Consider the following 12,997-nt stretch of genomic DNA (forward strand, 5'->3'; position numbering starts at 1 on the left):
AACTGATGAAACAGAACAAATAACAACACAATAATCACTGCACCAAACTTTAGATCAGTTAGAATGACAAATCATTTGTACATGAAATGAATTTTCAGGGAGTGTAACATGAACTGGGTCACATTACACATGAGTACATTTGCTTTTCTCTGTCAAAACTGGTCATTAGTCCAGGGCTATCCTGAAGAGAAAAGATAAGCCACAACTTCTCCCGAAAACCAACAGAATCCTTGAAAAGTTAATGAATGGTGTAACAGGCTCGAGGGATTATTCCTGTTTCTATATTCCTTAAATTCCTCTCAATTGCTCTCTCCGCTTTTATTTCCAATCACAACTGGTCAGTGTCATCCTCTTCAATCTCCTGCTGAGTTCCCAACCCCACACCATCTCCATCACAGACCTTTTCCTTTCCTCTGTATGTGTGTCAAGAGATATGCTGACTGTATGAAATTATCTGAGAGGTGAATGGTTTCTCCACAGTGTGAATAGTTTGGTAATTTCTGAGTGTTGTAGGGAGTGTGAGAGTCTTGTCCACACTCACATTTAAATGGTCCTCTGATGCAGAAGAACTTCAATGAGCTGGAGAAGGGTTTGTTTTATACATCACATGTGAATGTTCATTTCCCTGGTGTGAATGGACTAATGCTTGATCAGCTTTTTGGTGAACAGCCGAACGTGCTAATCAATTGAGCCACAGAGACTGGCTCCCTGATGAAGGGCTTAGGGCTGAAATATTGATTCTTCTGCTCCTCGGATGCTGCCTGACTGGCTGTGCTTTTTCAGCATTGCATCTTTGACTAATGTCTGATCAGGTTTGATGGTTCTGTAAAGCACCTGTTACACATTTCACACTTGAATGGTTTTTCCCTCGTGTGAATGTGTTCATTAGATTAGATTAGATTAGACTTACAGTGTGGAAACAGGCCCTTCGGCCCAACAAGTCCACACCGACCCGCCGAAGCGCAACCCACCCATACCCCTACATTTACCCCTTACCTAACACTACGGGCAATTTAGCTTGGCCAATTCACCTAACCTGCACATCTTTGTGACTGTGGGAGGAAACCGGAGCACCCGGAGGAAACCCACGCAGACACGGGGAGAACGTGCAAACTCCACACAGTCAGTCGCCTGAGTCGGGAATTGAACCCAGGTCTACAGGCGCTGTGAGGCAGCAGTGCTAACCACTGTGCCACCGTGCCGCCCCAAATGTGTTCATGATTCACAAGTAGTGATAACAATATGAATGCTTGATCACACACATCACATTTAAATAGCTTCCCTTCCATGTAACTGTCATTGTATTAAATACTTGATGACAGTGAGATTGGTGATGTAGTGGACCATGAAAAGGATGGGACCTTTGTATAATTTAGAAAAATGTGAGGTGCTGCTTTTTGATAGGGCAAAGCAGGGCAGGACTTATTCACTCAATGTTAAGATCCTGGGGCGTGTGGTCGAACAAAAAGACCTTGAGGTGCAGGTCCACAGTATTTTGAAAGTGGACAGGCTGGTGGAGAAGGCATTTGGTACACTTACCTTTGGTCAGTACATTGAGTGTTGGAGTTGGGAGGTTATGTTGCAGCTGTACAGCATATTGGTTAGGGAACTTTTGAAATACTGCATTTGATTCTGGTCTCCCTACAATAAAAATGCTCTGGTTAAACTTGAAAGAGTTCAGAAAAGATATTACAAGGATATTTTGCCAGGATTGGATGGTTTCAGTGACAGGGAGAGGCTGAATAGGTTGAGGCTATTTTCACTGGAGCGTTGGAGGCTGAGGGGTGATCTGACAGAAGTTTGTAAAATCATGAGGAGCATGGATGGGATGAATAGCCAAGGGTAGGGCAGTCTAAAAGTAGAGGGCATAGGTTTAAGGTGAGAAAGGAAAGATTAAAATGGGATTTATGGGGCAAATTTTTCGTACAAAGCATGACACATCTATGGAATGAGCTCCCAGAGGAAGTGGTGGAGGCTGGTACAACAAGGGTTCAGAGGGATATGGGCCAACTGCTGGCAAATGGGGATACATTAATTTAAGATATCTGGTGCGTGTGGAAGAGTTGGACCGAAGGGTTTTTTTGTGCTATACATCTCTATGACTTTATTATACAAAAGATGCATTTTGAGAGTCAGGAAAGTATGTAAGAGCATATTAAGTGCATCTCACTTCACTGCCTTGGCTGCTGTGGTCTTCCTCTTCCGATCTGCTGTCAAACACATTCACATCCCACACTGATGCTGTCAGTCTGAAAGCCTCCGAGGATGAAGAATGTTCTTCCCGCCCTAGAAATCTTTGTCAAACATTTACCGTGGAACTGAGACAGCAGCTGCAATAAGTGAGGTTTTATTCAGATGGGACAGTGACAAGTTTAAATCCCCACCTGATCTGCTGCTCAAAGTCACCTCCGTTTCCCCGGTCAGTTTCCCAGGTTATAGTCCAACAGGTTTAATTGGAAGCACCACCGGCATCTCCAAATCAGAAATATTTGGATTGACTGTGAGAGACGTCAATCAGAGAGTCCACCCACTTTGCTCATTGTCTCCTCTTCCTCTTCCAGAGCTGGTTCACTTCCTATAGGGACTGAAAACCAAGTGAGGAGATGGTGAGTGAAGGAGCAGCTTTTATACAAATTGTATCTCATAATATCCACACCAATCTTCAGGCAGTCTGACTATCCTGTGGGCAGTCAGGGGTGGAAATGTCCCTTATGCTGTGTGAGAAGATCCAGCTGAGAGAGCTGTTTACTCGGTGCTTTGTGCTGAACTGTGTGACTGGAGCTGTGTGTTGGATATTGAGTGTGTTTAGTGGAAGCATTTCCCTCTGATTTCCAGGCTTGAGTTTTGTTGATGGCTCATTCCTGAATATGAGAAGGCGAGGTGTCGTGTGTCAGAGGATTTTTACTGATATTCTGTTGTTGAGTTCTGTCTGTGTGTTGGGAGCTGGTTATAGAGTCAGAGTCCTACAGCACGGAGACTGGCCCTTTGGCCCAAACTGGTCCATACCAACCAAAATGTCTGTCCACACTAACCCCATTTAACCACATATGGACCTCCACTTGGTCCATATCCTTCTTATGTATTTGTCCAAATGCCTTTTAAATGTTGTTGATGTACCCACCTCAACCACTTCTGCTGGCAGTCCATTCCATATATTTAAAAAGCTTAATTTTTTTTTTAAAAAGTACGCAATTCACAGAGCTCACTCATATTGATAATCTGAATTACTCAAACTGTTGCAGTTCCTAATGCCCTTTCTTTTCAAATTTCAGACTCCAGCGTTAAGAATGGATGCATTATAACCAATAACTGGAATTCAACATCAACATAATTAATTAATTTAAAAATTAAGCTTAAAAGCATTTGATTAATGGAATAATTTACAACCTAACAACTTGCTGTCTCTCAATGCACACAATAAAGTCAGGGAAGACATGATATGAAAAATGTTCAATGCATACAATATTTGATATAGTCAGGAGCCAAGGTATAAACTTTGAAAAGTCTCACACCATTTTATCCTGTGGACTGTGAATGCTCAGTTCACTGGATGGTTCCTGTCTTTTCAAATTTCTCCAAAACTTCCTAGCATCCTATCTCCCTAACTTATTCAGGAACAAAAACAAAGATTGTATTTAGAGAAAGCCTTTCACAACAACCAGATTTAAAGAAAGTGAATAGTTTTGAAGTGTATTTATTTCAGTAATGTAGCAGTTAATGTATACATACCAAGTTTCCAAATATAGTTAACATTCCTGCAGAGCACCTTGGGTGCAATACAAATTCAAGTATGTTGATTTTTGTCTAAAATTTTGGGAAGTGAATAGACATTTCATTTGGAGCTGCATGATTCCACTCACAGTTTACCACCTGAAGCAGTCTCCCAGTGAGGGGCAGAGTCACTGTGAAGAGATAGGGTTATAACCTTGAAGGGTTATAACCTCACAGAGCAGGGTAGAGATGGCTGAACTCAGTTGTCAAGGAGGTGCTGCCTGGCCTGCTGTGCTTTGACCAGCAACACATTTGCAGCTGTGATCTCCAGCATCTGCAGACCTCATTTTTTACTCAGTTGTCAAGGAGCACTGGAAGGTGCCCCTTTAGGATGCAGGCTCCCTCGCTGATCTTTCTCTGTACTGTTTGTTTTGTTTAAAATTCACTCATGGGATGTGGGTGTTTCTGGCTCGGCCAGCATTTATTGCCCATCCCTAATTGTCCACATTGCTGTGGGTCTGAAGTCACGTGTAGGCCAGACCAGATAAGAATGACAGATTTCCTTTCCTAAAGGACAGTAGTGAACCAGATGGGTTATTCCCAACAATCAACAATGGTTTCACGATTCATTATTAAACTGTTAATTCCAGATTTTTATTGAATTCAGTTTCCATCTTCTGCCATGGCAGGATTTGAATCTGGGTCCCCAGAACATTTGCTGAGTTTCTGGTTTGACAGTCTGGCTGTATATCTTTGAGAAAAAATTAGCTCATGATGAACCCCTGCAATACAACAAAGCAGAAGTGATCAAGAAGAAAGGCATTTGTCAAAAACAAATTGACATCATTCCTGAGTAAGCAGCTCCCATCCCTGAGATCACTCAAACTAAACTTCAAGATAATGTCAGGGCGAATTCCATAAAATCGCATTGACAATTGTCCACAATTCAGTTATCAACCAAACACTGACACTGGTTACATGAGGTATTTGCAGAGATATGCTTAACAATGAGGTGGGTTGTAGGAGAGTGTTAAAGGAGGAAGGTGAGATGGAGAGTGTTGGTGAGAGAATTCGAAAGGTTGGGGTCTTGGCAGCCGAAGGCATTGCCACCAATGGTGTCGCAGTCAAAATGGGAGAAGCATATGAGGCTAGAATTGGAGAAGTATAAAGATCTAGGAGGGTTGTGATATTGGAGGAAATTACAGAGGTAGGGAGGAGTCACAACGGACAGATGTAAAATCAAATGAAAAATTTTAAAAGTGTGATGTTGTCAAGCTCTAAGCAACTATAGGTCAGAGCACAAGTGTGAATGAATATGCCGGTCAGCTTGCAGGCAGGATGGTTGTTAAACTCTGAATTGTTAATCTAAGGGGAGAAATGGAAAATTCTAGATTGTTTTGTATGAAGTGATAATTCAATGTAAAATTGGTCTTTATCAGAACAACTGGACTTAATTTCACTGTTTTTTTCTTTACAATTTGCTTCATATTGCCTGAGATGAGGGAGGGGCTAGGGGGAGGAGTGAGAGAAGCCACATTGTCTGCTCCTGGTCACTATCCAGTGTATCTGCTAGAAACAGTGTGTGACAGTCAAGTGAGGTAAAGAAAGGATTTGTATTTGAATGCAGATTGGCATTTACTGTGGAACAGTCTTACACTGAGGAGTCAGACCCTTAAGAAAAGGAGGAGAGGGAGTTGGTGGAAATCATGGTGTCTTTTCCTGTTTTTCAGAAGGATTGCACTGTACTATACCAGAGAATAAAGACAGGATAGATACTCCCCCTGATCATCCCCCAGAAACAACTGCACAAGTGTGGGAAGACATCCAGTTCCTTCACAGCATTGCTCAACACAGAGATGTTTGGGCAGTGAAACCATCATCTGGAAATCGGTCGGGTCAGGGGAGCTTTGACATATCATCAGATCTGAAACTGGTCAGTGGTGTGGAACTTTCCAATAGAACCAACCTTTCTGAAGATTTGGCTGTGGGTGATCAGTCAGGGTGAAGCTGGGAGGAAGTGTGTGTGGCTCCAAGTGTGATGACAATTCAATCATCCATCGAGCCTCATCAACAACTGACTCATTCCTACAGATTGAAGGCCGCTCAAGTCTGAGGAGAGCTCAACAGCTGATAAGACTTCTTAACACAAGTTTCACTGTTGACACAAGGGCAGCTTTGTGCAAGGGAAACGTGCTCATGAGTGAAAAACCAAGCCTTTACTCAGTTGTCAATGCTTATGACTGACCAACGTATTCGCACAAGGGAGAAAATATTCACATGTGAGGTTTGTGGCAAATCATTCTCGCAATTGGGGAATCTCCACACGCACCAACGCACTCACACAGGGGAGAAACCATTCACGTGTGAGGAATGTGACAAATCATTCTCAGAGTCATCAAAACTCCGTGCACACCAACGCATTCATACAGGGGAGAAACCATTTACGTGTGAAGTGTGTGACAAATCATTCTCACACTCATCCACCCTCCGCAAACACCGACATATTCACACTGGAGAAAAGCCATTCATGTGTAAGGCGTGTGACAAGTCATTCTCTCACTCGTTGACCCTTCGCATACACCGAAGGGTTCACACAGGAGAGAAACCGTTCACGTGTGAGGTGTGTGATAAGTCATTCTTACACTCATCTAATCTCCGTGCACACCAACGCATTCACACAGGAGAGAAACCATTCCCCTGCGAAGTGTGTAATAAATCATTCTCAGATTCATCCACTCTCCGTGCACATCAACGTGTACACACGGGGGAGAAACCATTCACATGTGAGGTATGCAACAAATTATTCTCAGACTCATCAAACCTTCGCAAACACCAGCGGATTCACACAGGGGAGAAACCGTTCACATGCGAGGAGTGCAAAAAATCATTCTCAACTTCATCCACGCTTCGCACACACCAACGTATTCACACAGGGGAGAAACCATTCATATGCGAGATATGTGAAAAATCATTCTCGCAGTCATCGAACCTCCGCACACACGAATGTATTCATGCAGAGCAGAGACCATTTACCTGTGAGATGTGTGATAAATCATTCCCAAGGTCATCGAAGCTCCTGGTCCATCAGAAGATCCACACTGGGAAGTAACCTTCTAACTGTGAGGTTAGCATTAAAGGAACTGTACTATCTTCAAATCTGTCAGGACATCAGAGGGTTTCCAAAGACACTTCAAGTGAACTGTTTCTGACAAGGCTTTCACCCACTTCTTTGATTTCCTGAAGCATAAAGCAGAGTGAGAAACCATTCCGATGTGAAATGCATGACCAGGTTTTCACACAGTGTAGCATCCTGACCCAGCAGTGCATTCCAAGAAGAGAATACTGTATCAATGAGAGTTCTGGAATAAAACCTTCACAAAGTTGTTGGGCCTCCTAAAACATCACCAAACCCACACTGGAGACAGATACTTCCAGGATTGTTTCACTACCTTCTCTCTCACCAGATACTGATGTCTCCACAAGGACTTGGATTTGGGTCACCTGCTTCGGTTGCACTGAGAGCTGTCTGTTATTTACCTTGCACTGCACACAAAAAGGGGGAGCTGTCATTCCAAAGCACTGTCTCAGCAGGGTCTGTCTCAAACCTCCCTCACCATCAGTTTCACCAATTGTTTCAAGAAAGCGATTTTAATGTTTGACCTGATCATCAAACACCATTAAATGAGGACATCAATATGTATAGAAGCTCCAACCTATGCACAAATATCACTGTGTCTCTGGGAGGATGTCCTCAGTCACAGGAAGTGGGTGATTTAGGAGAATGTGTGTCAGTACATTTCCTCCTGTGGACAAGAGGTAAATAGCTGAATAGAGTCCACAACATGATTTATCTCTCTTCATGATAATTATTACAGTTACCATATCCTTGATGTTGGGTTTGGGGAAATTCCTCCTCTAAAACTGGACCATGAGTAAATAGGATCACACCTTCTGTGAATGTTGACCAACGTTGTAAACCTCAACTGGAATACCATGGGGGCTGCCGACTTTGTTGTTTGTCGTCTGTTTGCTTGTTGCAGCACTCTTATTGATGGTGACTCACCCATGGATTTTACCAGAGGACATGAGGGGATAGACTAGAGGGTATCAGCTGCCCCAGTAGATTCACGGTTGATGAGCTGTTCAAAATGTTCGTTCTGGCAAGTCAATAATTGTCCCAGCAGCCATCAGTCTCCCATGTGGCTCAAATATCACAGATATATCATTTGATTTGGCTTTGGAACTTCCAGAGGAACCTCCAACATGGTTAGCAAATACATCCCAGAATTCTTCATCACATTTACTGATGAGAGCAAAGTATTTAACTCAGTAAATTGCAAGGTTTTGTGGATTGTGCTCCAAGGAGCTCCATCCCAATCATTCAGTTGTTTCTTGATGATACGACTGTAACTGTCTTTGAGTGAGAGATCTGAAACAGAAACTTTCCAAATCCAGGTGTCAAGCAAGGCTGTGTGACCATGACTATTCTATTTACAATCTACCTGAAAGTGACTGTTCACCTCATCAATGATCAAATGCTCTCGATTAAACACCCTCTCGATGGGAAACTCATTTATATTAATCTTCTACATTCAAAAATCAAATCAAACAACATACACTAGCAGATGGCTGCAGTTTTGCTGCTCACTCTACAACAGATTTGTAATCCAATCTCGATTTTTTCAAAATGCTGCCAATACAAAGCTCCTATCGACACTCACCTGGTCAGGCAGATATTCCACCTCCCCATATATGTTGAATCTGAAACTCTAGAATATGTTGAGCACTTCCCAGACCTCTGCAGCCACTAGGAGAAAGTGCGGACTGCAGATGCTGGAGCTCGGAGTTGAAAAGTGTGATGCTGGAAAAACACAGCCAGTCAGGCAGCATCCGAGGAGCAGGAGAACCGATGTTTCATGAGTTCTTCATCAGGAAACTCGTGCTCGAAACATTGACTCTCCTGCTGCTCGGATGCTGCCTGATCAGGTGTGCTTTTCCACCACCACACGTTTTGACTCTACAGCCATCTATCTGAAAAGGCATCCATTGATGAGATCCAACATAAGATCAGCCATCTCCATTCAGCCTACAAATTGCAGCAGTAAGATTTAGACTGCAGCAGCTTACACTGCAGAGGATGAGGTAGGAAGCTCATCTCCATTCTCTTTACAGCGGTTAGGGATAGCAACGTTCATCTCCGCTGAAAGAATTTACAAACTTAGAAAGACTGTTGAAAGGGAAAAAAACTCGATAAATGTAGAAAACAATTGATGTCACCACATTCCTGACCGACAGCAAGACCTGGACTGTGTATCAGTGGCACGTAACAGCACCCGAAAAATTCCATTATCAATGTCACTGCAGCTTCCTCTGGATTCAAACTCTGGTTTCCTTCTCAAAGGCAGGTCTACGAACATTCAGGTAAAACTACTACAAAATCAATTTCGATGTTCTGGCCGTTGTGTCTGGATGGCTTTAAAATGCTATTCCGACCACTTCCTGTTCTCTCAAGTGCCCATTGTTCCAGGGAGGAGAGAGAAAATGATGCAAAGGCACCGTTTGAAAGATGGTAGCATTGACCTCAATGACTGAGAAAAGCTGGCTGTCAATCGTTCAGATTGGTGGCAACTTGACTGTCAAATTTCATCATGATTTGAGTCCCCACACCTTAATAATGAGGCAGAGAAGTAGAGAAATACATGCTGCTGTTCAATGTCTACACTGCGGGAGGCCCTGCCCATATGCCCTAACATCTGAAGGTCAAGAATCAGTTAATCAGTCACATGAGGACACACAGCAGACATTCGTGACCCTGAATGGATCACAAGGCTGTGTGAAATTCCCTCTTACAATTCATAGAGTCATGGTCAGAGTCATACAGCACAGAAACAGATGTTTAAATCCAACCAGTCCATGCCATAATGAGCCCAAATTAAACTAGTCCCATCTCCTGTGCTTGGCCTATATCCCTCCAAACATTTCTTATTAAGGTATTTATCCAAATGTCTTTTAAATGTTGTAATTGTATTTATCTCCGTCACTTCCTCTGGAAGGTCATTCCACACTTGAACCACGCTGTGTAAAAAAAAAGCCTTTATGTATTTTTTAAATATTTCTCTTCTCACCTTAAAAATATGCTCTCATTCTTGAAAACCCCACCAGAGTGAAAAGACACCTGTCATTCAACTTATCCGTATCCCTCCTGATTTTATAATCTCTAATAATGTCTCAGCCTATCCAACCTCTCTTTATAACTCAAACTCTCCATTCCCAGCAGCATCCTGGCAAATCTCTTCTGAACCCTCTCCAGTTTAATGTTATACTTCCTATAATAGGGTGAACAAAACTGGATACAGTCCTCCAAAAAGGTTTCACCAACATCCTGTACAATCTCAACACGATGCCCCAACTCCTATACTCAAAGGGCTGAGCAATGAAAGCAAGCTTGCTAAAGGCATTCTTAACCACCCTGTCTATATGTGATGCAAACTTCAAAGAATTATGTACCTGCACTCCTAGGTCTGTCTATTCTACAATACTACCCAAGGCCCTACTTTTAATTGTTGAGCCCGAGTTCCCTAAACTCATCTGTCCTCAAAAATAATAAGTGTGATAAGTTCACCTAACACTTTTCCAAGATTTTTTTGATGTTATGGGAAAGATCTTGAGTCAGTTATAAATGTCTTGTTACTTTGACTCATTCCAACTGTACTTTAAACTGAAGTGTTTTTTAAATCATTTTACCTATTGTAGGACTATACAGGAGAATCCCTTCAGCCCATCAAATCTGAACCACCAAAAATACCCTATTGGCAACATCCCACTTTCCCACATTAGGCCCACAGCCTTGAATGTTATGACACTTCAAGTGCTCATCCAAGGACCTTTTAGGCATTGTTTGGTTTCCTGTTTCAACTACCCTCCCAGGTGCTGCATTCTACACCCCTATACTCCCTGGATGAAGCAGGGCTTTCTCAAATCTACTCTATACCTGTTGCCTTTCCTTTTAAAATTACGCCCCTTATTGATCTTTCAACTAAAGGGAACAGCTGCTTTATACTCACCCTATTCATTTTTTTTATTTCAAAAATATACTTTATTCATAAAATAATTTGATGGTCTGTACAGTTGGTCATGCCATACATACGTAAACATTTACAGAGATCAGAATTTATCATTTTTATACACAGGTCTGTACATTTATCCATCGTATGTCCATATATTTAGCTGAGGCGTCAGCAGAGCCCAAATGACTGCGTGGGCCCCCTGTTCTTCTTAGGCAGGCAGATGTTACACGGTGGTCTTTCCCCATCGCGCCTTGGCGGCAGCTGCCCCAAGCTTCAGCGCGTCCCTCAACACGTAGTCCTGGACCTTGGAATGTGCCAGTCTGCAACACTCAGTCAGGGTCAACTCCTTCAGCTGGAAGATCAACAGGTTTCGGACCACCCAGAGAGCGTCCTTCACCGAGTTGATGACCCTCCAGGCACAGTTGATGTTCGTCTCGGTGTGCGTCCCGGGGAACAGGCCGTAGAGCACGGAGTCCCGTGTCACGGCGCTGCTCGGGACTAACCTCGACAAACACCACTGCATTCCTCTCCAGACTTCCTCTGCGTAGGCACATTCCAGAAGGAGGTGTGTGACAGTCTCGTTCCCCCCGTAGCCGCTTCGAGGGCAGCGTGTGGTGTGGCTGAGAGTCCAGGTGTGCATAAAGGATCTCACAGGCAGAGCCCTTCTCACCACCAGCCAAGCCATGTCTTGGTGCTTGTTGGAAAGTTCTGGCGATGAGGCATTCTGCCAAATGGCTTTGACAGTCTGCTCAGGGAACCGCTCGATAGGATCCGCCCTCTCCTTTTCCCGAAGGGTCTCAAGGTCACTATATGCTGACCACTTCCTGATGGACTTGTGGTCAAAGGTGTTTTTCTTCATAAACTTCTCTATGAAGGACAGGTGATACGGAACGGTCCAACTACTTGGAGCGTTCCGCGGCAGCGAGGCCAGGCCCATCCTTCGCAACACCGGGGTCAGGTAGAACCTCAGTACGTAGTGACACTTGGTGTTTGCAAACCAGGGATCCACGCACAGCTTGATGCAGCCACACACAAAGGTGGCCATCGGGGTGAGAGTGGCATTGGGTGTATTTTTTCCCCCGTTGCCCAGATCTTTGTACAGCGAGTCCCTTCGGACCCGGTCCATCTTTGACCTCCATATAAACTGGAAGGTGACCCGGGTGACTGCAGCAGCACAGGTTCTGGGAATAGGCCTGACCTGTGGCACGTACAACAGCAATGATAGGGCCTCACACCTGATGACCAGGTTTTTTCCTACGATGGAGAGTGACTGTTGCTTCCATCTACTCAGTTTCTGCCTCACTTTGCTGATACTCTTCTCCCAAGACTTGGCGCACCCCCCCCCAAACCAAATATCCTTATTCATGCCCCTCATAATCCTATTGACCTCTATCAGGTCACCCTCAACCTTCCCTCCTCCAAAGATAATAACTCAAGTTTATCCAGCCTCTCTTCATAGTTGTAATGCTCCAGACCAAAACAACATGTCGGTAAATCCCTTCTATGCAATCACACCTTTCTGATATTGTGGTGACCAGGACTGCTTACGGTACTGTATCTGAAAGTTCTGTACAATTCGAAGATCTCTGCGAATATAATGTAAACCACAACTGATAAAGGCAAGCATTCCACATGCCTTCTTAACTACCCTATGAACGTGTGTGAACACTTAAGGGTTCTGTGGGCAAGCACCCTACCAGCCCTCCGCTCCTCCAAGCTTCCCAGGGTTTTGCTATTGAGTCAGTACTGCCTGTTCTTATTCCTTCTAACAAAGTGCTTCACCTCACACGTTTAAGTCACGGTACATACTGATGTTCACTTTTACGGTGAAGCTCCCTGGAACTAGTCACCAGAGGATACAGCTTGAATGACACCCCTTTACATGAAGCACGACCGATCAGGAGATTCTCCCGCTCTTACCACTTATCGCACGCATAACCGAACGATTATCAGATTGACTATAAAACTCTGTCATAGAACAATACAGCACAGAACAGGCCCTTCGGCCCACGATGTCCTGCCCTTCCCTGTCAGGGACAGTGTGTATTGGAAACTCTCCTCCTTGTTTTCCCAGCCTCTCTCTGTCTTCGTCACGGGTTTCTCCTCGAGCCCCTAAAACTCTCTAAGAATGGACACAACCCAGGAGGCGGAGACCCGACCAGACCCTGATGTCACAATGAGGACCTTGTCATGAGGCCGGGAAGATTCGAATCCCCTCA

General features: G+C 43.9%; 1 pseudogene; it reads left to right on the forward strand.

The window, feature by feature from the left end:
• The window catches only part of LOC132832648 (zinc finger protein 271-like), a 63,009-nt pseudogene that overhangs the window by 39,723 nt on the left and 10,289 nt on the right, over positions 1–12,997 (forward strand).

Source organism: Hemiscyllium ocellatum, chromosome 35 (assembly GCF_020745735.1).
Source record: "Hemiscyllium ocellatum isolate sHemOce1 chromosome 35, sHemOce1.pat.X.cur, whole genome shotgun sequence".
Taxonomy (NCBI): Eukaryota; Metazoa; Chordata; class Chondrichthyes; order Orectolobiformes; family Hemiscylliidae; genus Hemiscyllium; species Hemiscyllium ocellatum.